This window comes from Schistocerca cancellata, chromosome 5 (assembly GCF_023864275.1).
Source record: "Schistocerca cancellata isolate TAMUIC-IGC-003103 chromosome 5, iqSchCanc2.1, whole genome shotgun sequence".
Taxonomy (NCBI): Eukaryota; Metazoa; Arthropoda; class Insecta; order Orthoptera; family Acrididae; genus Schistocerca; species Schistocerca cancellata.
This window is the reverse complement of record NC_064630.1, coordinates 523,924,569-523,951,365: the sequence shown is the minus strand read 5'-3', so window position 1 is coordinate 523,951,365 and position 26,797 is coordinate 523,924,569. Positions and strand designations below refer to the sequence as shown.

The 26,797-nt window shown below is 41.1% G+C and overlaps 1 protein-coding gene and 1 pseudogene across 1 annotated transcript in view; both read left to right on the top strand.

The window, feature by feature from the left end:
- LOC126188653 (spidroin-2-like) overlaps positions 1–26,797 on the top strand; it is a 165,278-nt gene that overhangs the window by 62,186 nt on the left and 76,295 nt on the right. The gene's annotated exons all lie outside the window — the stretch shown is intronic.
- LOC126189935 (5S ribosomal RNA) lies at positions 7,983–8,100 on the top strand (annotated as a pseudogene).

Here is a 26,797-nt window from a genome sequence, read left to right as displayed (position 1 = left end):
GATTTTTACAAAACAAAATAATTTCATTATCATCTGAAGCTAAAAATATTGGCAATTGACAGCTTGCACGTGTGAACAATAATGAATTTCAAAGTTAACGCGATGAGTTTTTAACTAAAGATTTGTCACAACTCGTTGTATTACCGTTTCCGTTCGTAAAAGCTTTCGTTTGGTCGGTTAGATTTGTTCCGTTCCGTAAAAATGTCCACTTCGAGCCGTAGTAGTAAACAGCTATCGCTTCGCGTTTCGTCGGTTTCAATATGGCGTTGAGCGCAGTGTTTGGCTTCATAGAAATCATAGGAGCCGCACTCCACTTACCTTCTTCTGTACCCTCTATTCTGTGCCCTAATCCTTCATTCCCTCGTCTTTTGAAATTAGCAGAGATTTCTGATAACATATCAACTCGAACCCATATCTAACATCGAAATTTTGGCTGATGACCAATAGTCGAACTCAGACTCTTCAGACCAGCTAGCTGTGCCCACGACTGTACGGGAAGCTAATCAATTAACACATAGCACCGAGGGCTCCGTCTGTCCCCGGGCAACGTGGCGCTAACATTTCCTAACGGGTTCGCCGTCTGTGGACCATGAGAACTAAATGGGGAAAGGAGGTAATAACCAGGTCAGGCAAATCAGGCCGGGTGGTCACGTATGTTCTACTTGTTCTTTTCCGTTCCTCTGACCGTGACTGTAACGTAAATAAAAATCGCTCAAGCTGAAATGAAGTGTTTCCTGCCGTACAGGAAGCCTCGAGCAGACTCTTCTGGTCTCACGTGAATAAATGCCATATCACGCAAGAACGGTGCAATGACGGAAAACTAGTGACGGAGAAATTGAGCTATCTCTAGAGGAACAGAGTTACGATAATTTTAATAGGAGTTAATTATAGGGGAACTTGCTACACAGTTATGCAAATGGCACGAAGTCAGACCGTCTCTGACAATTCGGCGATGTGGGTGGGTGAAGATTGTGCATCGCTTTCTTATTTTGTTTTAAAGCCATTGGACTTTTTACCGATTTTGTGCTGTCGTCCGTCCTCCCTTTTTTTTCTTTTTTTGAGTCGTCAGGCTTCTACTAACTGGTTTCATGCGGTCCGCCACGAATTTCTCTCCTGCGCCAACCTCTTCATCTCAGAGTAGCACTTGTAACCTACGTCTTCAATTATTTGCTGGATGTATTCCAATGTCTGTCTCCCTCTGTAGCATTTGCCCTCTGTGGCTCCCCCTAGTACCATGGAAGCCATTCACTGATTTCTTAACAGATGTCCTATCGTTCTGTCCCTTTTCCTTGTCAGTGTTTTCTACATATTCCTTTCCTGTCCGATTCTGCGCGGAACCTCCCTCATTTCTTACCTAATCAGTCCACATCTGAAATGCTTCGATTCCCTTCCGTCCCGGTTTTCCCATAGTCCATGTTTCACTACTATACAATTCTGTGCTGTAAATCTACATTCTCAGAAATTTCTTTCTCAAACAAAGACTTATGCTTGATACTAGTAAACTTCTCGTGGCCAGGAATGCCCTTTACGTCAGTGCTAGACTACTTTTGATGTCCTCCTTGCTCCGTCCGTCATGGTTATTTTGCTGCCTAGGTAGTAGAATTCCTTAACTTCATCTAATTCGTGAACATTAATCCTGGTATTAAGTTTCTCGCTGTTCCCATTTCTGCTACTTCTCATTACTTTCAGCTTTCTTTGATTTACTCTGAATCGATATTTCATTCAGCGGATCACGTAATTCTTCTTCACTTTCACTCACGATAACAATGTCATCAGCAAATCGTATCACTGACATCCTTTCACCTTGAATTTTAATTCAACTCCTGAACGTTTCTTTTATTTCCGTCACTGTTTCTTCTATGTACAGATTGAACGGTAGGGGCGAAAGACTACATCCCTGTGTTACACCCTTTCTTATTCGAGCACTTCGTTCTTGGTCGTCCACTTTTAATATTGCCTCTCTGCTCTTGTACGCAGTGAATATTACCCGTCTCTCCCTGTAGTTTACCCCGTGTTTCTCAGAATTTTGCATATTTTGTACCAATATACATTGTCGAAAGCTTTTTCCAGGTTGATTAATTTTATGAAAATGTGTTGATTCTTGCCAGGCGGGTGTGACCGAGCGGTTCTAGGCGCTTCAGTCTGGAGCTGTGCGACCGCTTCGGTCGCAGGTTCGAATCCTGCCTCGGGCATGGATGTGTGTGATATCCTTAGGGTAGTTAGGTTTAAGTAGTTCTAAGTTCTAGGGGACTGATGACTTCAGATGTTAAGTCCCATAGTGCTCAGAGCCATTTTTTGTCTTGATTTTTCTTTAGTCTTGCTTCCATTATCAACCGCGACGTCGGAATTCCTTCTCTCGTGCATTTGCTTTTCCTGAAGCCAAACTGATAGTCATCTAACACATCCCCAATTTTCTTTTCCGTCCTTCTACATATTATTCTTGTAAGCAACTTGCATACATGAGTTGTTAAACTGATTGTACGACAACTCTCGCACTTGCCAGCTCTTGCAGTCTTCGGAATTGTGATTATATTTTTCCGAAAGTCACATTGTATGTCGCCAGACGTTAATAGTTGTTTTGTTGCCACTTCCACCACTGATTTTAGAAATTCTGATGGAATGTTACCTATCCCTTCTGCCTTATTTGATCTTAAATCCTCCAAAGCTGTCTTAAATTCAGATTCTTCTAAATCAATTCCCATTTCTTCTTCTATCACGTCAGACAAAGTTTCCCCTCGTAGAGGCCTTCAGTGTACTCTTTGCACCTATACGCTCTCTCCTCTGCATTTAACAGTGGAATGCCCGTTGCATTCTTAACGTTTCCACCCTTTCTTTTAATTTTACCGAAGGTTATTTTGTCTTTTCTACATACTGAGTCAGTCCTTCCGACAATAATTTCCTTTTCAACTTCTTCACATTTTTCATTCAGCCATTTCCTCTAAGCTTTCCTGTTCTTCCTATTTATTTCATTCCTCAGCGACTTGTACTTCTGTATTTCTGAATTTCCCAGAACATTTTTTTACTTCCTTCTTTCATCGTTCAACTGAAGTATTCTTCGCAGTTACCTTCTTTGTACGTATATTTTCCTTTCCAAATTCTGTGATAGCCCTTTTTAGAGATGTCCGTCTTTAACTGTATATCCCACTGAGGTATCCCTTATTTCTATAGCTATAGCCATAGAGAACTTCAAGCGTACTTCTACATTCTTTAGTACTTCTGTACCGCACTTTTTTGCCTATTGATTCTTCCTGACTAATCTCTTAAACTTCAGCCTACTCTTCATCACTACCACATTTTGATCTGGGTCTATATCTACTCCTGGGTAAGCCTTACAATCCGGTCTGTGATTTCGGAATCTCTGTCTGATCATGATGTAATATAACTGAAATCTTCCCGTATCACCCGGCCTTCTCCAAGTATATCTCCTCCTCTTGTGGTTCTAGAACAGAGTATTCGCTGTTACTAGCTGAAATTTGTTACAGAACACAATTGGTCTTTCTCCTCTCTCATTCCTTGTCCCAAGCCCATATTCTACTGTAACCTTTTATTCTACCTCTTTCCCTACAACTGCATTCCAGTCCCTTATGACTTAGATTTTCATCTCCCTTTACGTACTATATTACCCTTTCAATATCCTCATACACTTTATCTATCTCTTGGTCTTTTGCTTGCGACGTCGGGTCGGCATGTATATCTGAACTACCGTCGTTGGTGTTGGTTTGTTGTCGATTCTGACAATAACGACCCTATCACTAAACTGTTCACATTAACACAATCTCTGCCCTACCTTCCTATTCATAACGAATCCTAGTCCTATTACACCATTTTCTAATGCTGTTGATATCAGCTAAACACATCTGACCATAAATCCGTGTCTTCTTTCCATATCACTTCACTGACCACAACTATATATAATTGAGCCGTTGCATTTCCATTTTCAGATTTTCTAGCTTCCCTACAACGTTCGAACTTCTAACATTCCACGCCCCTACTGGCAGAACTTTATCCTTTCGTTTGTTATTCAGTCTTTTTCTCATGGTCACCTCCCCGTTGGCAGCCCCTCCCGGAGATCCGAATGGGGGAATATTTCGGAATCTTTTGCAAATGGAGAGATCATCATGAGACTCTCTCAATTACAGGGCAAATGTCCTGTGAATACACAGTATGTGTCTTTAATGCTTTCGCCATCCTCATTCCGTTGATCATTGCTGATTCTTCTTCCTTTAGGGACAGTTTCCCATCCCAAGAACAAGAGAGTGCCCTGAGCCTCTGTCCGCTCCTCCACCCTCTTTGACAATGTCGTTGGCAGAATGAGGGTGACCCCTCATGCCGGAGGTCTCCAGCAGCCAATGCTGATTATTAATCACAATTTAAGCGGTGGTTGGTTTCGAACCCGGGACCGAGATCGTTTTGATTACTAATCAAAGACGCTACCCCAAGACCACGGCTGTAAAAAATTCCGATCTTCTGTTAATGTTTTATTTCGATGAGGTGAGTCACCCGTCAGTCTTCATAATTTGCTTGTTATTTTTAACCTCTGTTTTCCCCTATAATGCTTTTCCTTTTACTGCTCTTTCAGGTGTCAAACTATGAATTTTCCGATCTTACTTACGATTGTCTGTTTTATGTATTATAGTATCTTTTAATTTCTTACTTTAACTGTCAACTCTTACCCCCAAGAACCATGGATCTTGCCGTTGGTAGGGAGGCTTGCGTGCCTCAGCGATACAGATAGCCGTACCGTAGGAGCAACCACAACGGAGGGGTATCTCTTGAGAGGCCAGACAAACGTGTGATTCCTGAAGAGGGGCAGCAGCCTTTTCAGTAGTTGCAGGGGCAACAGTCTGGGATGATTGACTGATCTGGCCTTGTTGTGCTGGTACTGCGAACGGCTGAAAGCAAGGGGAAACTAGGGCCGTAATATTTCCCGAGGGCATGCAGCTTTACTGTATGATTAAATGATGATGGCGTCCTCTTGGGTAAAATATTCCGGAGGTATGATAGTCCCCCATTCGGATCTCCGGGTAAGGACTACTCAAGAGCACGTCGTTATCAGGAGAAAGAAAACTGGCGTTCTACGGATCGGAGCGTGGAATGTCAGATCCCTTAATCGGGCAGGTAGGTTAGAAAATTTAAAAAGGGAAATGGATAGGTTAAAGTTAGATATAGTGGGAATTAGTGAAGTTCGGTGGCAGGAGGAACAATACTATTGGTCAGGTGAATACAGGGCTATAAATACAAAATCAAATAGGGGTAATGCAGAAGTCGGTTTAATAATGAATAAAAAAATAGGAGTGCTGGTAAACTACTACAAACGATATAGTGAACGCATTATTGTGGCCAAGATAGACACGAATCCCACGCCTACTACAGTAGTACAAGTTTATATGCTAACTAGGTCTGCAGATGACGAAGAAATTGAAGAAATGTATGATGAAATAAAATAAATTATTCAGATAGTGAAGGGAGACGAAAATTTAATAGTCATGGGTGACTGGAATTCGGTAGTAGGAAAAGGGAGGAAAGGAAACGTAGTAGGTGAATATGGATTGGGGCTAAGAAATGAAAGAGGAAGCCACCTGATAGAATTTTGCACAGAGCACAACTTAATCATAGCTAACACTTGGTTCAAGAATCATAAAAGAAGGTTGTATACATGGAAGAAGCCTGGAGATACTGACAGGTTTCAGATAGATTACATAATGGTAAGACAGAGATTTAGGAACCAAGTTTTAAATTGTAAGACATTTCCAGGGGCAGATGTGGACTCTGTTCACAATCTATTGGTTATGAACTGTAGATTAAAGCTGAAGAAACTGCAAAAAGGTGGGAATTTAAGGAGATGGGACCTGGATAAACTGAAAGAATCAGAGGTTGTACAGAGTTACAGGGAGAGCATAAGGGAACAATTGACAGGAATGGGGGAAAGAAATACAGTAGAAGAAGAATGGGTAGCTTTGAGAGATGAAGTAGTGAAGGCAGCAGAGGACCTAGTAAGTAAAAAGATGAGGGCTAGTAGAAATCCTTGGGTAACAGAAGAAATACTGAATTTAATTGATGAAAGGAGAAAATATAAAAATGCAGTAAATGAAGCAGGCAAAAAGGAATACAAACGTCTCATAAACGGGATCGACAGGAAGTGCAAAATGGCTAAGTAGGGATGGCTAGAGGACAAATGTAAGGATGTAGAGGGTTATCTCACTAGGGGTAACATAGATACTGCCTACAGGAAAATTAAAGAGACCTTTGGAGAAAAGAGAACCACTTGTATGAATATCACGAGCTCTGATGGAAACCCAGTTCTAAGCAAAGAAGGGAAAGCAGAAAGGTAGAGGGAGTATATAGAGGGCCTATACAAGGGCAATGTACTTGACAATATTACGGAAATGGAAGAGGATGTAGATGAAGATGAAATGGGAGATACGATACTGCGTGAAGTGTTTGACAGAACACTGAAATACCTGAGTCGAAACAAGGCCCCGGGAGTAGACAACATTCCATTAGAACTACTGACGGCCTTGGGAGAGCCAGTCCTGACAAAACTCTACCATCTGGTGAGCAATATGTATGAGACCGGTGAAATACCCTCGCACTTCAAGAAGAATATAATAATTCCAATACCAAAGAAAGTAGGTGCTGACAGATGTGAAAATTGCCGAACAATCAGTTTAATAAGTCACGGATGCAAAATACTAACGCGTATTCTCTACAGACGAATGGAAAAACTGGTAGAAACTGACCTCGGGGAAGATCAGTTTGGATTCCGTAGAAATATTGGAACACGTGAGGCAATACTGACCCTACGACTTATCTAAGAAGCTAGATTAAGGAAAGGCAAACCTACATTTCTAGCATTTGTAGACTTAGAGAACGTTTTTGACAATGTTGACTGGAATACTCTCTTTCAAATTCTGAAGGTGGCAGGGGTAAAATACAGGGAGCGAAAGGATATTTACAATTTGTACAGAAAGCAGATGACAGTTATAAGAGTCGAGGGGCACGAAAGGGAAGCAGTGGTTGGGAAGGGAGTGAGACAGGGTTGTAGCCTCTCCCCGATGTTATTCAATCTGTATATTGAGCAAGCAGTAAAGGAAACAAATGAAAAATTCGGAGTAGGTATTAAAATCCATGGAGAAGAAATAAAAACTTTGAGGTTCGCCGATGACATTGTAATTCTGTCAGAGACAGCAAAGGACTTGGAAGAGCAGTTGAACGGAATAGATAGTGTCTTGAAAGGAGGATATAAGATGAACATCAACAAAAGCAAAACAAGGATAATGGAATGTAGTCGAATTAAGTCGGGTGATGCCGGGGAATTAGATTAGGAAATGAGACACTTAAAGTAGTAAAGGAGTTTTGCTATTTGGGGAGCAAAATAACTGATGATGGTCGAAGTAGAGAGGATATCAAATGTAGACTGGCAATGGCAAGGAAAGCGTTTCTGAAGAAGAGAAATTTGTTAACATCGAGTATAGATTTAAGTGTCAGGAAGTCGTTTCTGAAAGTATTTGTATGGAGCGTAGCCATGTATGGAAGTGAAACATGGACGACAACTAGTTTGGACAAGAAGAGAATAGAAGCTTTCGAAATGTGGTGCTACAGAAGAATGCTGAAGATTAGATGGGTAGATCATATAACTAATGAGGGGGTATTGAATAGGATTGGGGAGAAGAGAAGTTTGTGGCACAACTTAACTAGAAGAAGGGATAGGTTGGTAGGACATGTTCTGAGGCATCAAGGGATCACCAATTTAGTACTGGAGGGCAGCGTGGAGGGTAAAAATCGTAGGGGGAGATCAAGAGATGAATACGCTAAACAGATTCAGAAGGATGTAGGTTGCGGTAGGTACTGGGAGATGAAGAAGCTTGCACAGGATAGAGTAGCATGGAGAGCTGCATCAAACCAGTCTCAGGACTGAAGACCACAACAACAATAACAACAACTGTCAACTTTATTTTTAATATATTCCTCTGTCGCCATATGCCAACGGCCTTGCCGCAGTGTTAACACCGGTTCCCGTCAGATCACCGAAGTTAAGCGCCGTTGGGCTGGGCTAGCACTTGGATGGGTGACAACCCGGTCTGCCTAGCGCTGTTGGCACGCGGGGTGCACTCAGCCCTTGTGAGGCAAACTGAGGAGCTACTTGATTGAGAAGCAGCGGCTCCGGTCTCGGAAACTGACATACGGCCAGGAGTGCGGTGTGCTGACCACATGTCCCTCCATAGCCGCGTCCAGTGACGCCTGTGGGCCGATGATGACACGGCGGCCAGTTGGGACCTTTGGGTCTTCATGGCCTGTGCAGGAGGAGTTATGTCGCCATATTTAAAGTATGATACTTTCAGTTTTCTTATTCGGTTTCCCCATAGTTCGCACGCTGCTCCAGACATACAATTCTACGAGGGCTATCAGGAAAGTAAGATACCATCGATCGCGAAATGGAAACCACAGCGAAAATCCGATGAAATTGCATAGATGTGTTGCACAGTGTCGCTAGTATGTCCATCGACAGCGTCACGTCCCTCTTCTCAGTCCTGAACGCACGGCGACCACGTAACGATGATTAGAAAACAGTGTCTCCTGCCAAGTGCGAGTGCCTGTCAGATATTTTGCCTGATTTCAAGCAGCCCGTACAACCTAACTGTCACGAATTTCCTTCCTCATGACACACTCGGTCGCACATTGCAGGAGCAATGGGGGCGCCTCTACAGCGTTTTCGATAAGAAGTGTTTCGTCACCCACCATACTGCCCGGACTTGGCTCTTTCTGTTGTTCATCTCTGCTCACATGAATCGCTGGCTGTGAAGACAACATTTTGGCACAGACGACAAGCTGCAGATCAACGTAGATAATTGGCAGACAGTACAGACGGCTGAATTCTGTGACGAGCGTATTAGAAAGTTAGTATAATTCTACGACAAATGTCTCAATCGGAGCGGTGACTATGTAGAGAAGCAGCTGGAACGTGTAGTTAACTTTTTTAAATCAAAAATTTTTGATATTCACTCAGGTTTTCATTTCGCGACTGATCGGACCTTATTTTCTCTCTTGCTGAACAGTGCTTTTTTCGCATTCTTGAGTCTAGATCTGATATATTCCTTGCTTCTTAACATTCCTGTAAACACAGTGGCCTCTGTAGCTTTAATCCTGTTTTTAATCTCCGTGGACTTAATTCAGATTTTCTTCATTTTAATATTCTCCTAATGTAGCGAATTACTCTCAGAGGCTATATTTACAACACAGGAAAATATCACTTCGACTCATTCTTTCTTATGTTGTCAGGATCCAATTTTTTCATCTGAAAATTTTTCTTTATTCTCTTGGTGTTGTTCAATACTGTTATTTCATAAGCTATACTGTTACTTCATGATATAACAAGTCTGTTATTTGGATCCTAAATCTTTCTATTACCATGAAATAGTCCATATTATACTTGTACTTATGACACGTAATTAGTATACTAGACCAACTGCACTCTTAATGGTGGTCATTGTTTCTCAAGTATAAAATGTTGAATCTATCCGTATGTGGTCAATTACTAGCTTCAATTTGGATATCATAAGTTTCTGAAAAGTTACACAATTCCAACTTTCCTGTTGCTGCCTCTGTTCGTAAATTAAATGACAGCAGTGATTGCAAGAGTATTTGTATTTTGAGTTTTCTCTCTCCCATTAATGACATCTAGTGAACTTTTTGGCTAAACAGAATTTTAAGGAACTTTTTATACAGAATGACTTGATAAAAACTTTTGCATACCGTAAAGTGAACATGAATCCATGGTAATGTTTTTGTTCCTGAAGATAGTATGAAAGGCCGAAACAGGTTGCAAAATAAAAGAAATTTACCTTGCACATTACCACCTTGAGACAGAGGTTGTAGCGCTGTTGACGTGATTTCACAAAACTGAGTATTCTAGTGTTCCGAAATCTCAACAATCGTATTGCGGTGTCCACCAACGCGAGTTTTGATGTGGATTTTGTGGGTAAGGATAGCGTCCAGTCAGTAAGGGAATCAAACATGTTTTTTAAATTTTCTGTGTTTGGAGTTTGAGCTCTCGGTCATTTAGCCAGCAAAACGTTATTGAAATAGTCATAGAATATACCTTTTACCCTGTACATACTTTTAAAAATGATTATCTTTTTTCTTTTCTTTTATATTACAATACGTTAAAATCCAGTATTGAATGTCAATTATTAAAAACTGAAATACACAGTATTCATGGTCTATTTGAGTATGAATTATATTAAAGCGTATTACTGGTCTCAAATAGTAAAAGAGCACTTAAACCCACACATACGCAGAGTGGGACTACGACCTCTCTTTTTCAAGACAGAAATGCTATACCGAGAACGTAGTTTCTGGTGAATCGTAAACGGCGGGGATCTGAATGAAGACAGCGGTTTAGGATACTGACCAGGATATGTACCGGCACTGTGGCAGGAGGCTCCATATGGCACTATGTAGATTCCGGAGCAGTCACTATATAAACATGGGAAGCTTTTTAACGAATAAACAGTGCCGCTTTCACTCGTGAATGAGTGTACGGCCATTTCAAGAGGACACCAGGCATTCTGAACGAGCGAGCATCGGTTCAGTGAGGAAGGCTACAACGACAAACAGTGCAGCTCGTGAATATTTAGGCTCGTAAGAAACAGTAATGGCAGAACCGTGTTTTACGTGGGTATTCAGGACCGATTCAAGTGTCTCAGTGAGAGGGAGCGAGTAGTCTTGAAAACACGAGGTCTGGCTTCTAGTGTTGTACCGGCACACATTTTTCGTATGCAACACAGAAACTACTTTGACGCTCCATTCAGCAAACGATATGTGTCGCATTCCAAAAATGTTCGACTGTATAAGAGGGTACTTCAAAAAGTAGTTTACACATTACGAATGCTGGCCACGTAACTTACCGAAAGCTGCACCACATCTCAAAGTGACACAGATATGAGGAGCAGTCAAATGAAAACCGAACACCCGTTACATAGGGACCATGGAATGATTCTGTTCAAAAGTAATCACCACACTCGCTGAGACATTTATCCCGCTGACGGATCCACAACCGCAATCACTCTTGCACTTGCTCGTCCGACTGAAGCCGACGTCCAAGCATATGGTTTTTCTGGTCGCCAAAGGTGTGAAAATCACACGGAGAAAGATTCTGGCTGTACGGAGTATTTTGCAGTGTTTCCCAACCAAATCGCTGGTGCGTAGCCTTCGTCCGATTGACAGTGTGGGGGGCGGGCGTTGTTATCATGCAACAGGATAATTCCGTCTGACAGCATTCCTGGGCGGATTGATTTTATGGCGCACCGTAGTCTCTGCAAAGTGTATTAATAAGGCTGCGTATTGATTACGCTTCCACTCTAGAGGAATTCGACGCACAAACGAACTCTGCAGTCGAAGTGGACCCGTAGTGGCGGATATTTGGTTTTCATTTGACTGCCCCTTATACATCACCCAATTTTTCAACATTATCATCAATTCTCTGCGAACAACGGCCGGTAAGTTCTACCAGTCCTTCAGTTCCTCGCCGGTAGAAGTCCGCTCCTTGGTTACGGAGCCATTCGAGGACCTCATCGTTGGAAAACCTGCACAGATGTTTTCTCAGCTTGTCGAAAAGATAGAAATCAGATGCAGCAAGAGCTGGATTTTCGTATCACTACCATCCCTGTCTATGCGGCCTTAGTTCAAATGGCTCTGAGCACTATGGGACTTAAATTATGATATCATCAGTCCCCTAGAACTTAGAACTACTTAAACCTAACTAACCTAAGGACATCACACACATGCATGCCCGAGGCAGGATTCGAATCTGCGACCGTAGCGGTCGCGCGTTTCCAGACTGTAGAGCTTAGAACCGCTCGGCCACTCCGGCCGGCGCGGCCTTAGTCAAATATCACCATTTCACTACGGCTCGACGTGACATTGCATTTAGTCCAGAATTTCACGGTGAATCTGCGTGTAATTTAGACGTTTTCTCGCAAGAATCATATTTTGCGCACTGTGATGGACCTGTTATCTGTACTACAGCAGAATTGTGCCTACAGAAAATCGAGGAAACGTATTTTATTTTGACAATGTGCCACTCTTGGCTACACAATGCTCTTAGCACGGGACGATGTGTGTAGCTTATTTTCTGAAGTCCCCACGTAGTAATCGTCACCAGATTACACTCTAGAAGCGCAGTATAAAGGACTTATCATTACCGTAAGCTAAAATTTGAAAAGAATCACGAGAAATGAATGAAATGTCATCCACATAACCTAACAGAGAGGAAGGACTAAATGTACAGTTAAGTAGAGTGAAACGTAGTCCAGGAATTATAAATCTCAGGACACAGAATCAAAAACTATCAGCTGAATTGTCTACTGGAGAAGCGTCATTAGGGCGTTGAAACTTCCCCACCTGGAATGTCAGTTTCAACAACCCTCTTCTTAAACCTTATAACATAGTAGCAATCTTGCTGCCCACACCACACCCCAGGAACTACGTCGGGTGAACTACTGGCTCAAGGGCCCGGGAGGGGATGGGGACTTGTGGGTAAGAAAGAACCTTTCAGGTCTTCCTCAATCATTCGCTACCACAAACGGTTACCTTCAATTCGTCAGTCGGTATCCAATCAGGCTACTTGCTGGGCAACTTCTGAAAATAAATAAATGGCTGGGTTTTGCTATGATTGAGGATAAAGTATCATATGAATGATTTCAAAAATGGTTCAAATGGCTCTGAGTACTATGGGACTTAACTTCTAAGGTCATCAGTCTCCTAGAACTTAGAACTACTTAAACCTAACTAACCTAAGGGCATCACACACATCCATGCCCGAGGCAGGATTCGAATCTGCGACCGTAGCGGTCGCGCGGTTCCAGGCTGTAGCGCCTAGAACCGCTCGGCCACCCCGGACAGCTGAATGATTTCGGTTGATTATAGAATATTGCTTTTGTTCGACGCTGCAGCCTATGCGAGTCATAGTATGGGTAACATTCCTCATACGACACATAATTCTACAAATCACTGTTAAGAGATTTGACAGTCAGCTATGCATTAAATTTAGGTAACATAACGAAAACAGCTATCATACGAGGGTAGCCGAGAAATTAACGCACCGCATTTTTTTCTTCAACACTTATTTATTGAACATAATGAAAATTATACTGACGAAAGAATGGTGTTTATCTTCACACCCTGTTTTTCCACGTAATCTTCATCCCGTTCTATGGCCTTCCTCCAGCGCAAAACAAGGGCGTGTTTGCCCTGTAGGTACCAAATCTTGTCCTGATGGCGGAGCCAGTGCTTCACTTTCTGAATCACCTCTTCATCCTCCTCAGAATGTCTTCCACGAATGGCATCCTTTAATGGTGAATGACAACATCAGATCGCTGGAAGATGTCAGGTGTGATAGCCGTGGATGGTCTCACACACCGCTGCAAACCGTGGAGCTCCGTCGAAGCGCCTTCTGATGACCACACCCTCCATGCCCAGCGGTTAACTGTACTTCTGTCGACAGCATATGCTCCGTAGACTTTGCACAAGCATTTACGATTATTCCCCACAGTTTCTTTCTCTGCGGTGAGAAATTCAATGACAGTACGTTGCTTGTAACGTACATCACCTACAAACGCCATTTTGAAACTGTCCTGCAGCTATACTATCTGTCAGAAGTGATGGAAACTTGGCGCGCTCACTCAGGAGACTTCCGATAATACATACGTAACGTTTCGCATTCGTAACACTGTTTCCAGATGAGAAAAAAATACAGTACATTATTTTCTGGGCAACTCTCGTACAACGCTCAATCCGACTTGTATGTATTTGTGGTATGCTGTTTGAGTAATGCCTGTTCACTTCTGTTAGGCTCATACGTACCTCTAACAGCAGTCGGTGACGGTTACCTCTGGGTAGTACACAGCAAATCTAAACATCTGTTCCTTATGTGGTCTGGAATCTTGGTTACAACCGTCACTGTTTACCTCCGGTAGATCTAAAAGTAATTACCATTTTGACAGTTACTTTTTACTTTGGATTAATTTCAATCGCTGAAGTTCAAACACGCTCTCAAAATTTGGTAGTACGGCAAAGAATTTGAATGACAGTTCATTCATGTTGGTATATTCGATGATATTTTATGTTACATGCGTCAACTCTTTTCGTTAACAGCGATATAATTATGTTTACACACTACTGCAATATGATAAACAAACAGTGTGTCCCTCAGATTAGTATCATTAATAGTTATTGGCTTTTGTTATTATACGTATTAGCGTTTGGCACCTTTATCGTTATCCTCTTTCCTCCGTAACGTAGTCAACACTCTTCTTTCGCCTTCTGTTTGACTCCACTCAACCTTCAGCTCAGACTAGCCATCTGTCACTGAAATGAATCGTATGTGCTCCTCTTTTGTTGCTAAAAATCCGTCCTAAACGTTTTCTTTAATAGCACTTTGTCTACTGCGCTTAATGTGCCTCCTTTTGATTTCAGCTAAAGTGGACCGTATGAAAAAATGTTAGCTCTATAAGGGAAGTACCACAGTTTTGTCAACTGAAGAAATGACAGAGGAAGTTGCTGGGTGAAATGATAGGCGACTGAACTGTCGCGGAAAGGAGCCGCATATGTGCGACAGAGAACAGTTGGCAGTATTTTTAATGTGTTGACTCGGTAATGTTCTCTATAAGATCTTCTGTAGTGGTATTTCCCTCAGTTTGGAACGGGTGGTAGTCATGGCGAGCTTAACTCCATTATTAAGCTTGAGGATCACGTAAACTAGCTTGGCATTATAATTAAAATTAAAAGCGGATTCTCTGGAAATAAAAATCTGTTGCAAATCTCCAAGTTGCTACATTTATTGTCGTACATACATTTTTTCCATAGGTTTATCATATCCGACTAGGTGAATATCAGATCGAAACGCACATCTCGCCTCAAATATACGCTAAATCAACATGTAGGCAACGTTCTTACACTTGAACATGAGGTTTACTCTAGCAGCCAATAGATGAGGTACATCAGTTCCGTCGCTTGGGGAGTGTTGACATCAGGAAGGGAATCAAAACACCATTTGTCACTAACATTGCCAAAATTCATGTAACAATGCTAACCCTGTGAAGGAACGGGAGAAAGCAAGGAAGAATAATAACAATATGAAGAAGAAGATGATGATGATGTTGCCAGAAACGAATATGGTTACGCGCTAGAGATGTTCTGCGGCAGCATTAGAGATACAATGCTATTGATTTTTATCTACATGGTAAACATACTCACCAATGATTTGTTAATAAATTAGTCAATGGTTTGAAAGGTTGACGTGCGTTGCGTGGGTTGATGATGTTTAAACTGCACAATGCTTGCACTAAGCATTTGCCTCGCCGAAATAGCATGCAGTTCAAACAGTACCATCTGACCCAACGTCCGTGAATCTTTCAGTGAATTATAACTTCGCAAAAGCCTCAAACAGCACAGTGAATTAATTATAACTGTAGCACTGCAGAATTGATGAGTCGTCACATGAACTTAATTCGTTACCCATATATCCATCACTGCATTATGAGATGCAGTTTCACCTTATAATAAACCACTTTTCTCACAATTATAATGGAGGGGCTGAGAACCATATGGCCCTAAAGCACACAGTCGTTGATTATGAGATAGCAGTATGTGTGCATGCTTCTGAAATCTGTTGACCGTACAGTGATCCAGCTTCATCAGTGCTGTACCCCTAAGCTGTGTATATGAAAATTTACGAAAAGCTCTCTCAGCGATTTCTCTGTTATTCACTTCCATAAGGGCCCGAGACACAAATTTTCATTACTATAAATACGCTCACTGGCCACACTGATTTTTCATAAAAACTGGAAGCTCTTGAAGGAATGCCCCACGACAACCTCGCGTTCCACGGTTTTAACATTCAAGTGTTTGAATTGGACGCTGAACATATCGAAACCGTCAAGTGTGTTACCGGCCTCACTACCAAACCAATAGGTGATGTTCCTGGTAGTAACATGCATACAAGAAGTTTCACCTAGATGAAGTTTTCAACAGATTACTGGAACTGTTGTTTGAAGTAACATATTCTTCATTGGAGTTGTGGGAGGCCACCATTGTCTTCAAGCATATCGATGGCGACCGCAATTTTTCTCCACAGTTTATAGATGCCTAGCAAAAACTCTTACTCAAATACTTACGCTTAAGGCAAATATCATCCTTCAGATATAAAGACTTAACGAAAGTGCTAGATTAAACTTTAAGTTCAAGGACAGAATGTGCTTAATGAAAATGAAGGTAAACAGGACCACAAAGCGTTGAGATAGGTCATAGTTATGTGTGTGGTGAATTTAGTATCTGTTCTGAGTTCAGTTTCAAATTCATTACAAACTACACAACAGTCAAAAGGACACTGTTGCCGCTGGCCCATACATGAAAATTTTGTGGGTTGACCATAATAATAACCGTATAAACATTAATTAAAATTTCATAACATAAAGTGGGTATGTGATTTTTTTTTTACAGGAAATATGGGATGTTGAGACTTGGTTGAAAAAACAAATCACACATATGAGACTGGTGGTTTGCCTACATATTTGATTTTCATGAACATCCGTTTTTTCAAAACTTTGTATCTATGCTTTGGGCCCTTATGGCTCTCAGTGCCTTAGTTGCTTATGTGGGTTACAGTGTGTCGTTTGATGTCGATATACGATCTAGTGGACGCAGATCGTTACGATGAAAGTTTCTTTAAAGCTCTCTGTTATGACGGTCATCCAAAGGACGCTGCTCGGCCCATGAAAGCTCTGAAATTCCACTTATTGTATTGAAAATGCCGTCTAGGTTATATATCCCTCGCATGTTTCTATCGTCGAGTTTTCACAACCAGCAGTAGAAATTCGAGAAGAAATAGTGTGCATGGAAACGTCACCTACAGAGAGTACAGATAATTTCTCTTCGTCTTTCTTTCTTTCTATATTTCCAACAGTTTAATCATTAAGCAACGTTCCATATTTTATCCATAAGAACGACGTGTGGTAACTGCCTGTTGCCGTAATACGCAATCGTGTGTGGATGTCTGAATAAAATGCTACGCGGGAGACTTACTGCTTCATATTGACAGTCTTGAACATGGACTATCTCAGTGCGAAACTTGGGCTCCACAAGACCTTGGTGTCTAAACATAACTTGAGGTGTCACACTGTCCTGTCTCGTACAACTTAACGCGGAAACCGTCCATTAAGAACTTTGAAAAAATTGGCAGCTAGCTTTTCTCGCCACACCTGACTCAAATGATCAATGCAACACACATGCACACCCACAATCACATTTATAAAACAAAGAATACAATGATGCACGTACATAGAAATATAACACAAATATTATAGGTGGTGCTGTAATGGTAGTTGTTGCTGTCAGTTACCTGTTACGTACGAAACGTAGGTGTGTGGACAAGTTTCTCAAATACATTTTCCGGAATGTCAACAGTTATGGAAAGGACAGAATGTCACTCATTGTAAAGGACACATTGAGTTGCAGACAGGCACAACGAAAATACCGTTAACATTCTGAGCGTTTTCCCAAAGCCTTCTTCAGAAAATAAAGGAAAACATACAGAAAAAAGTCCACCTAAGCAGGCGCATCTCGCTCTCATATGACCGCTATCTCAGGCCACTCATATGACACTATCATCTTTCGTCCCGTTTACAAATAAATTCTAAAGAACAACTTAATAAACTCTATTAATATAATGATTAATCTTGTCAAACAAAATTAAACAGGAAGTTATTCTAATAATGTTTCCTAATGTTCAGAATGTTCCGTTATGTCTTCTGATTATAGATTTACCACTGCGAGAGAGAATGCTAAATGCAATTATGCTTGCTCTGCCGAAAAGAAGTAAATTATTTATCTCAATAACATGTTACCACTTCGAATTAATGTCGCTGTCCTCGTTATTTGATTGTGTCGCATTTGAATGTAATACTCGGTCTGCAGTTTTGTCTCAAAAAGGTAAAAAAAGTCACGGACAGCGACTGAATTACGGATACGGTGTACCTCGTGATGGGTGCAGCGCCATTGTCTGGTGGCGATGTCTGTTGTCCTCGAATATACCTGAACTGGACTAAGATGGCGATGTCTAGCTCGTTAATTGAAGAAACCAATGATCATAATTGAAATAAAAACTTCCCGATTGCTCAAAAGCGTCGCACTATGGATAAATATACTAAAGAAATTTAAACAGGCTCCAAAAGATGCCCGATATGGTATTTCAGGTTAATGTGATGAACAAGAAATTTCACCTTCAACAGTGACTGCTTAACTGTGGATTTGAACAGCAAGTCGTCAGTTTATTACTTTCATTCAAAATAAACGAACGGGAGTTTGGCCCTCACACTATTAAAAATCACAGTGCAATGCATGAAACGCTGTCAATCCTTTCTCACTACATATGCTGTAGAACAATAGAAATTCACATATCTTCCGACCTCAGACATCACGTAAATTGGTTTGGCCGGCTGAAAGGAATGCGTCACGACGTAACAGCACTCTCGTAACTTTATTTCTGCTGGTTCTAGAAGGTTATGACTATTTCCTCTTAAAGTTTTAGAAAATTGTAACAACAATGGGGCAGCAATCGTTTCCGAAAATGTTCCAAGTTCGACCCGTCTTTCCTCGCAAACAACGTTTTTCCTCTCACAGTTATTGCTCCTGATTTCTTCCAAACCTCCCCTCCTTCCACCACTGACAAAATTATTCTTTTCTCCACAATTGGATGAAATTTTTCACCGATCTGCACAGCGTTTGCGACCGATCGACTTAACACTTCCACCGTCCCGTCTTGAACTCACTGCTCTTCTTCCAGGCTGTACATTCTCTTCTTCCAAACATCGCTTTCTGACCAGTACTATTCCGGAATACCTCACGTTACAAAATATGCCTGCCTTTTCTACCAATAACTTGGCTTATCACAATCGCCAGCCTAAATACTGCTGAGTCCCTTCTTGAATTACTAACACATCAATTTTATTCTGTCTCCTGGGTTCGTAGATCTTTTACACAGATATTATTTTCCTTATGAGCCGAAGCTTACGCAAATATTAGGTTGGTGTATAAGTTCGTGTTACATTTGCTATGGGTTTACTTATCGATTGTAATTTTTTATTATTAGTTCACTGTTGCTATTTGGGTTTACATAGTGTCATTTTGTCGCATTGGGATAGTGAATGGAACTGTGGATGCCAGAAAATGGAGTGCAAAGTGGAGAAATCGGAAAATTTCCGAGATATTCTTCTTTTTGAATTTGATAGAGGGACACTAGCAGCAGAGTCAGGCAGAAACATTTGCGTGGAGTATGTCCCTGGACGGAGCACTGCAAGAAAATGGTTTTCTCGTTTTAAGATGGATCATTTTGACGTTAGCGACACACTACGTCCACGAAGATCTTTGGGGTTTGATGAAGTTCGTTTAAACGCATTAATCCACAGTGATACACACATTGTACTCTAGAACTGGCAAACGTGATGACCTGTGATCATTCCACCATCGCGCTACATTTTCATTGGTTGTGAAACTTACAAAAATTGAGTTTATGAGTATCGCAGGCTCTAAGCCAAAATCACAGAAATTAGCTTGTGGCCATAAGAGCATCTATGCTTCCTTGTCATCAGTTGCCTTGTGAACAACACCGACCATTTCTATCCCGTATAGTTACTGTTGATGAGAAAGAGTGTCTTCATACTAACGTAAGGGGGTAGAAAGCAACTCCCAGTACTAAGACCTGTGCGCACCCACAAAAGATAATTTTATGCATGTCATGGAGCAGCGACGGTGTGGTGAGCTACGAATTGCTTCCCCGAGGTGTAACCGTCACTGCTGACATTTATTGTTAACAGCTGAGACGTCTTGCAGACGCTGTCCAAGATCAACGACCAGGAAGACTGCTTGAAGTGATGCTACTCCATGGTAAAGCCCGCCCGCATTCTGCCCGACTGACAAACATCATACAGGAGTCGGGTAGGGAAGTCATTCCACACCCACCTTATTCACTTGATCTTGTGCCCTTAGATTTTCAACTTTCCTACTCTTTATCGAACAACATTCCAGGAACTTCCTTTCCGGATGAAAATGAGCTCTGAATACGACTCGAAGAATTCAAAAATGGTTCAAATGGCTCTGAGCACTATGGGACTTAACTGCTGTGGTCATCAGTCCCCTAGAACTTAGAACTACTTAAACCTAACTAGCCTAAGGACATCACACACATCCATGCCCGAGACAGGATTCGAACCTGCGACCGTAGCGGTCGCGCGGCTCCAGACTGTAGGGCCTAGAACCGCTCGGCCACATCGGCCGGCGACTCGAAGAATTCTTCGCCACATGGTTTCTACAGTCGCGGAATGGAAAAGTTACCTGCTTTGGCAGACTGTTGTAAATAGTGAAGGAGAAAATATGATTCTTATGGAATGAAACTTATGGAAGAACGCTAAGAACTTATGCTCAAACCTAACTCATAACAACATACACAGGTACATTGAGAATAATATTAAAATTCACAATAACAGTATTAATTTACCTAACAATTTTACGTCACACATTGACATACACAGTCACGAAAGACTACAAAATTTAGAAGAAAGAAAATAAAGAAAGTATATACGATTTTACAATACGAAGTAAGTGGTGAATCTGTTATATAAACATCAGAGGGGATTAAAATATCCCGGTCTCAGTAAAAAGAAAAGCATATTACAAGTAGCGCTGCTAGCTGAGCTCAGAGGAACTACGGTGTCTGCTTGGTCCACTACCGAAACATTTCATACGCTTTGCAACCAGTGTGTTTTTTTAAGCGAAATGTTTATCGTGTAATCATTTCAAGTATGAATTGGTTAGTTTTATGTTCTTCCCAATTATCATTTTCGGCCACAGAACAGTAGCGACAGATTCAAGTGTGTTGGTTCGCTTGCAAAAATGGTACGAAACTTTATCATTCCCTTCAGTCTCATCTGCATATCTTTTAACTATTCGCATACATCGAAGGGTGAACTTCTATTGTAAGATATTTAGAATACAATTAAGTCCGGAAACCAACGCGGTATCTCGAACCGCATACGGAACCATTTGTTTGTAACGTCTTTAAATCCATCTAATGAGAAAGGAATTGCCATTTCAAATGGTTGTTAGTCTTGTTACAGTAATAATGACCGTAGCGAAAGTACATCTGTCTACTAAAAGCGCTTTTTACTACTTAGTGCTGTGATTTTCAGCTTGTGATGGAGCAATGTCGTTATAGTAAAACTCGTCTGGCTCACTGGTAGAGAAATATTTTTTTTACGATACCAGATAGATGCCACTCTTCCCAAGAGCACTGCTTAATGACGTAAATAGTTCATTTGTCCTAACAGGGATGACTACCCCGGTTCAGATAATGCCGAGTACTCAAACATACCACGGAGACTATGCACAGACGTTTGATTTCACTACTTATCTCACAATGAAACACTAACGGAGATAAAAATTACAATTATTCAGTATTGCGAATAAGTACACACAAATGCAATCAAAGAATAATTTAAACAATATAAACATTATTATAATATTTCATCAGACATATGGAGTGTTAAGTGTTTCAAGCGTCTGCGAAACTTTTGCTCGCTGTGAGACATGCTTCACTAATGTTCCGTGAGATACCGGCGCTGTTTACTTGGCGCTCCACAGTATCCCCTGTGTCACGTATCTGGCACAAAAGAACAATGAGCAGTTTGCAGGTCGATGTTCTGGAAAGTCAGCGCTCTGGGGTGCTGTTACCAGGACAACGCTATGCAGATGAGTGGTTCGTATTCCGTCCGCAAATCACTACCCAATTACGAGTTTAATGCTGCACCTACTCTGTTTCAATCTTCCAGGCTGTGATCTCACTGAAGTACTTTTCTGCATACTCAATCACTGTTGTCTTCATGCTGCTTTCTATCCTTTAAACATACTACCAAATCTTCGGAACTGACAAACTGAACACTGCAGCTATCGACAGACTGACAGCTATTGATTACTTCGATGTTCAACGACTGCCACTTAAACGGTACGTAGGGTTCATGGTTTACTGAAACCTTATCAATAAGTTTAAAGTAAGTCATCATTTTTATCAATAAAGGTCCACAATTTCATACTTTTACTGTATTCTGAGAGACAGCACATTTCGCTAAGTAGACGAAATACTCTTTGTCTTCAAGTTATGAACCCAACTACTTTCGCTGTATGATAAAAAAATCCATAACAGGGAATGCAGTAATGTCTGTTTGAAACAGTATCAGCAATACATAATTTAGGCACTCAAGAAGAGCTGAACTTTGAAAATATTTCCTTTATTTTAATTGTTATTAACATTTAGTGCACATATCGTGCAGCCGAAACCTTGGTATGCAGATGGTAGCCGAAATTTGACGATTAAAAAAAATGACCATGGAGACAAAGCAAAAGGGAGTTCATAACACAACACATATGGTAACTGCCAACACATAGAATTCCTTCATATTATTGAGGAAAAAAAGCTAAAGCATAATACAAATACATTAATTTTTGTGAAGAGAATTTGTTACATAACGTTCCGCTTATAAAATGGCTTCCATTAAGCACCAAGTAATAACAGCAGTATCACCACACAGTCCGTGGGATGATACAAAACTGTTTTTTGGATATAGATATCCAACTACGAGGGGTGTTCAACAAGTAATGCAACACATTTTTTCCTCGGCCAGTTTCCGTTGAAAAAATGAGGAAGTTGCTGTGGGACATCGTGGAATATTCCCGCTTCAGACTCTACCATTCCATGAAGTTCCAGTTCGTGGCCGTCATTGAATTTCTTTTGGTGGAAAACCAGAACATCGAAGATATTCGCAGGCTCTTTTAGAATGTCTATGGAGAATTGACAATGAATATAAGCACGTTGAGTCGTTGGGCGAGGTGTCTGTCATCATAACAAGTTCGTGCAAACCTCTCCCTCATCCACACTACAGGCAGAATCTCGCACCTTCCGACTTCATCTGTTTAGCCCAATGAAGGGTGCTCCAATACGTGGATGATAGGGAGGTTATTGGTGCAGCAAGACGTTGTCTCCGACATCGACCAGTAGAGTAGTACCATGCGGGCATACAGGCGCTCCCAGTAACGTGGTTCAAGGCCGTCGCATCAAACAGAGATTACATTTAAAAATAGGATTTCATAGCCGGAGGAGTGGGGAATATTACGGTGTATTGGAATCTTGAATAAAAGTAACCTGATTTCAGAAAAGAAGTGTCGCATTACTTTTTGAACGCCCCTTGATATGTAGGGTTTACGAGTATGAGCTCTTGAAAATAGGCAAGGCGCTAAGCAAATACAATGTGGATAAGTGTATCTAAAGAGATGAGGACTGTGTGGGCAACTACTAAAAATATGTATAACAATCGATCATCATCTAGCTGGTCTTAGTGGAGTCCTCCATTAAGAAATGACTGATCCAAAGAATTGTCTCTGAGAGTGGAGACTGTCATAAAGTAACAAAATTGGAGTGAATCGGTTGCTAAGATACTCCTGCCTAGAAGACCTATGCAATTTTCTAAGACACAAGAGGTATAGTCGCCACTGGACACAACTGCACAAGCATTTCTAAAATCAGAGCTCTGTAACTTCCTTGCTTGTCCTCTTGTCGGTGACATAGATTAGTTCATACCTGACTACTATCAATAAGTATTTGATTATTTTGTACATCTTTGCCATAGGCAGCTTGTAGCATTTAGTGTTATAAACAGAACAACGTAACCCGCACGGTCTGAAGATGACTACTCCTGAGACAATTAACAGAGAGTGGGTACCGAGTAGACTAGATACAGTCAAATGTAGTTGCATAGGTGAGACGACTGGCTGGACTAGAGGGCTTTCTGAAACAACTATCAAACGTTAAATTTTGTGTAAGTTAGAAATAAAATAGTGCCATGTAGATGGAGTTTACTTTCTTATCTATAGTTGGTGGCGGTTTTATAGCAATTGTAATTCATATTATTGTTGTTGCACTCATTTCGTGGTGTTGCTGCAAATAATTTTATCGTTGTAATTTTGAAAATAATGGGTATAATATAGAGCCACTTGTGTTGTGAAAAGTTGGAACTGCGTTCCCAATTGTGTGACTTGGAAAGGAGGACCCTACATGAGGTAACAAAATCATGTACTGCTACGCCCGTAATTCGAAATCTTCTTCATAATCACGCATGATGATACATTAATGATGGAAAGTGGTGTCACGAGTCTACTTAAATAAGAGTTGACTACAGACACGAATGAACAGATGTATTTTGATAAAAACCCAAGAATATATTAACATTGAAGCTCTCTCGATTGAACAAGGTTAAAAGGGGGTGAAACACATGGCAAAAGTGCTTGGGTACAAAAAAGTAATCACAGGTCTGGGAGACAACGCTCGGTAAATCAAGAAAAACCACACACATAAGTAATCAAAGGCCACGGAATGAAGAAATAAAACACGTAATTGAATGTAAGTGAGAGTGAGATACTGTTTAATGATGAGAAATGACAAAAGAACGTGGAAGATTACGTTAGCGGCAGCATAGAAGCGTTAGTACTCGGGATGTGATCGTAATTATGAGTTTCCATCGTAATGCCAGATGATCTGACTGTCGCAACTTGCAAGCAACGGGATCATTAACTGTTTCATTGACTAACGTTAATCGTCTATCGACCTTTCCGGTGCCTGTAGTACAGGTTCAAACATTCTCAACATGGAGTCCAAACGTCAGCACCATGTGGCCTGGAGCCTGATTGTACCAGCCGCGGAAACGCGTCTTGACGGCGGAAGAACTGAGGCCCTAATGAGGCAGAGCTCTTTCCGTGGAGGTTGTCTGAAACCTCAGGTTTTGAAGAAAATGGCTGCCTGCGCGGTAGTCTCTGCTTTTGATAGCACACCTAACTGTGCTTACTTGCTTACTTAGGTTGGCAGTCACTGACTTATTCTAACGGTCAGAACTGCTTCATTGGTGCGTCTCTGGCGTATTCCTGTGCGAAGAACCATTCAGTCTTAGTACAGAGTACTTCTTTACAACGGCATACGCCATCTCGGCGAAAATTACGAACTTATGAATTAATTACAATTACGACAAAAAAAAAGATGGACAGTACGTCTGTATTGGATCTCGTTCTCCCTCGCAACACACATAAAATCGCAAATCAGTTTATAGTTAAATTCAATTATTAAAATTACTAACATCAAAGAGTTAATCTATTCTTCTTATGCCCAACCAGTACTAGGCCTTACGGCCTGTTCAGGCCTCACCGTCTCATCCTTCGTCTCCCTATACTCCTTCTTCCAATGGGACTGTAATCCATAGTGCGTCGAGGGGTTCACTGAGTTGACATACATACTCTTTTCAATCCTGTTTTCGTTGCATTATCTTTTCCACTAATGGCTATACCCCGAATTCTTTACTTATTTCTTCATTTCTTATGTTTCTTCTCTTTTGTCGCCTTTTACAGAGCCAAGGAACTTCATTTGGGCTGTTTCAAGTTGTCTTAGTCATTTTTAATTTGAATTCCAACTTCCTACTTCATATACGACTATCCCATGACTTTATAAAATTACATTTGGGATCCTCTTCTCGTTTTACGCTTCAGTGTTCCTCTTATCGTGCCACATATATAAGAAGCAACCAAATGAAAATGAGACAGATGGAAAAAAGTAAGTAAGGTGCTTATTATTTCAAAATTAATCCCCATAACTGTTAATACATTTATGCTATTGTGAGACAAGGCGGTTAGTGCCTTAATAGAAAAATGTTTGCTGTTGCATACGGAGCCGAGATTGTACGTACTCGTGCACTTTTTCGTCCGAAGCAAACAGACGGCCACGAATGTCTTCCTTCGAGGATCCAAAAATATGGATACACCATGGGAAGAGACTGGAACTGTATGGAGGAAGTGTAAGAAATTCCCACAGAAACTTGTGCAACGTACTCTAAACAACCCTGGCAAGATGAAGGCCCGCTGCAGAAATCTCAACTGGGAAGCCGTTACGCATACTTTCATGTAGTCCCGATCTCTCCCCATGCGATTTCCATATTCCTCGAACCCTGCAGAAAGACTCACGTGATCGTCAATATGCTTCGGAAGAAGAGGTGCACGCCTGGGTAGATCCAAGGTTCCTCAGGAACTGTTAGATGAGTATCCGTTTGGCTTTAGGAAAGGTAAAGGCACCAGAGAGGATGTTCTGACTTTGCGGTTGAAAATTAACGGAAGTAAAATTAAAAAAAATCAAGACACGATCATAGATTTTGTCGACGTGGAAAAAGGGTTCGACAGTATAAAATGGTGCAAAGATGTACGAAATTCTGAGAAAAATGGGGGAAAGCTTCGGGGAAGACGAGTAATATACAATATGTACAAGAACCAAGAGGGAACAATAAGTGTGGAAGACCAAGAACGAGGTGCTCGGATTAAAAAGGCTCAAGACAGGGATGCAGTCTTTTCCCCCTACTGCTCAATCTTTTCATTGAAGAACCAATGATAGAAAAAAAATTTTCAGAGTGGGATTAAAATTCGTGGTGAAAGGATATCAATGATAAGATTCACTGATGACATTGCTATCCTCAGTGAAAGTGAAGAAGAATTACAGGATTTGCTGAATGCAATGAACAGTCTAATGAGTACGGAATATGGATTGAGAGTAAATCGAAAAAAGACGAAAGTAATGAGAAGTGGCAGAAATGAGATCAGCGAGAAACTTAACATCACGATAGAGGATCACGAAGTAGATGAAGTTGACGAATTCTGCTACCTA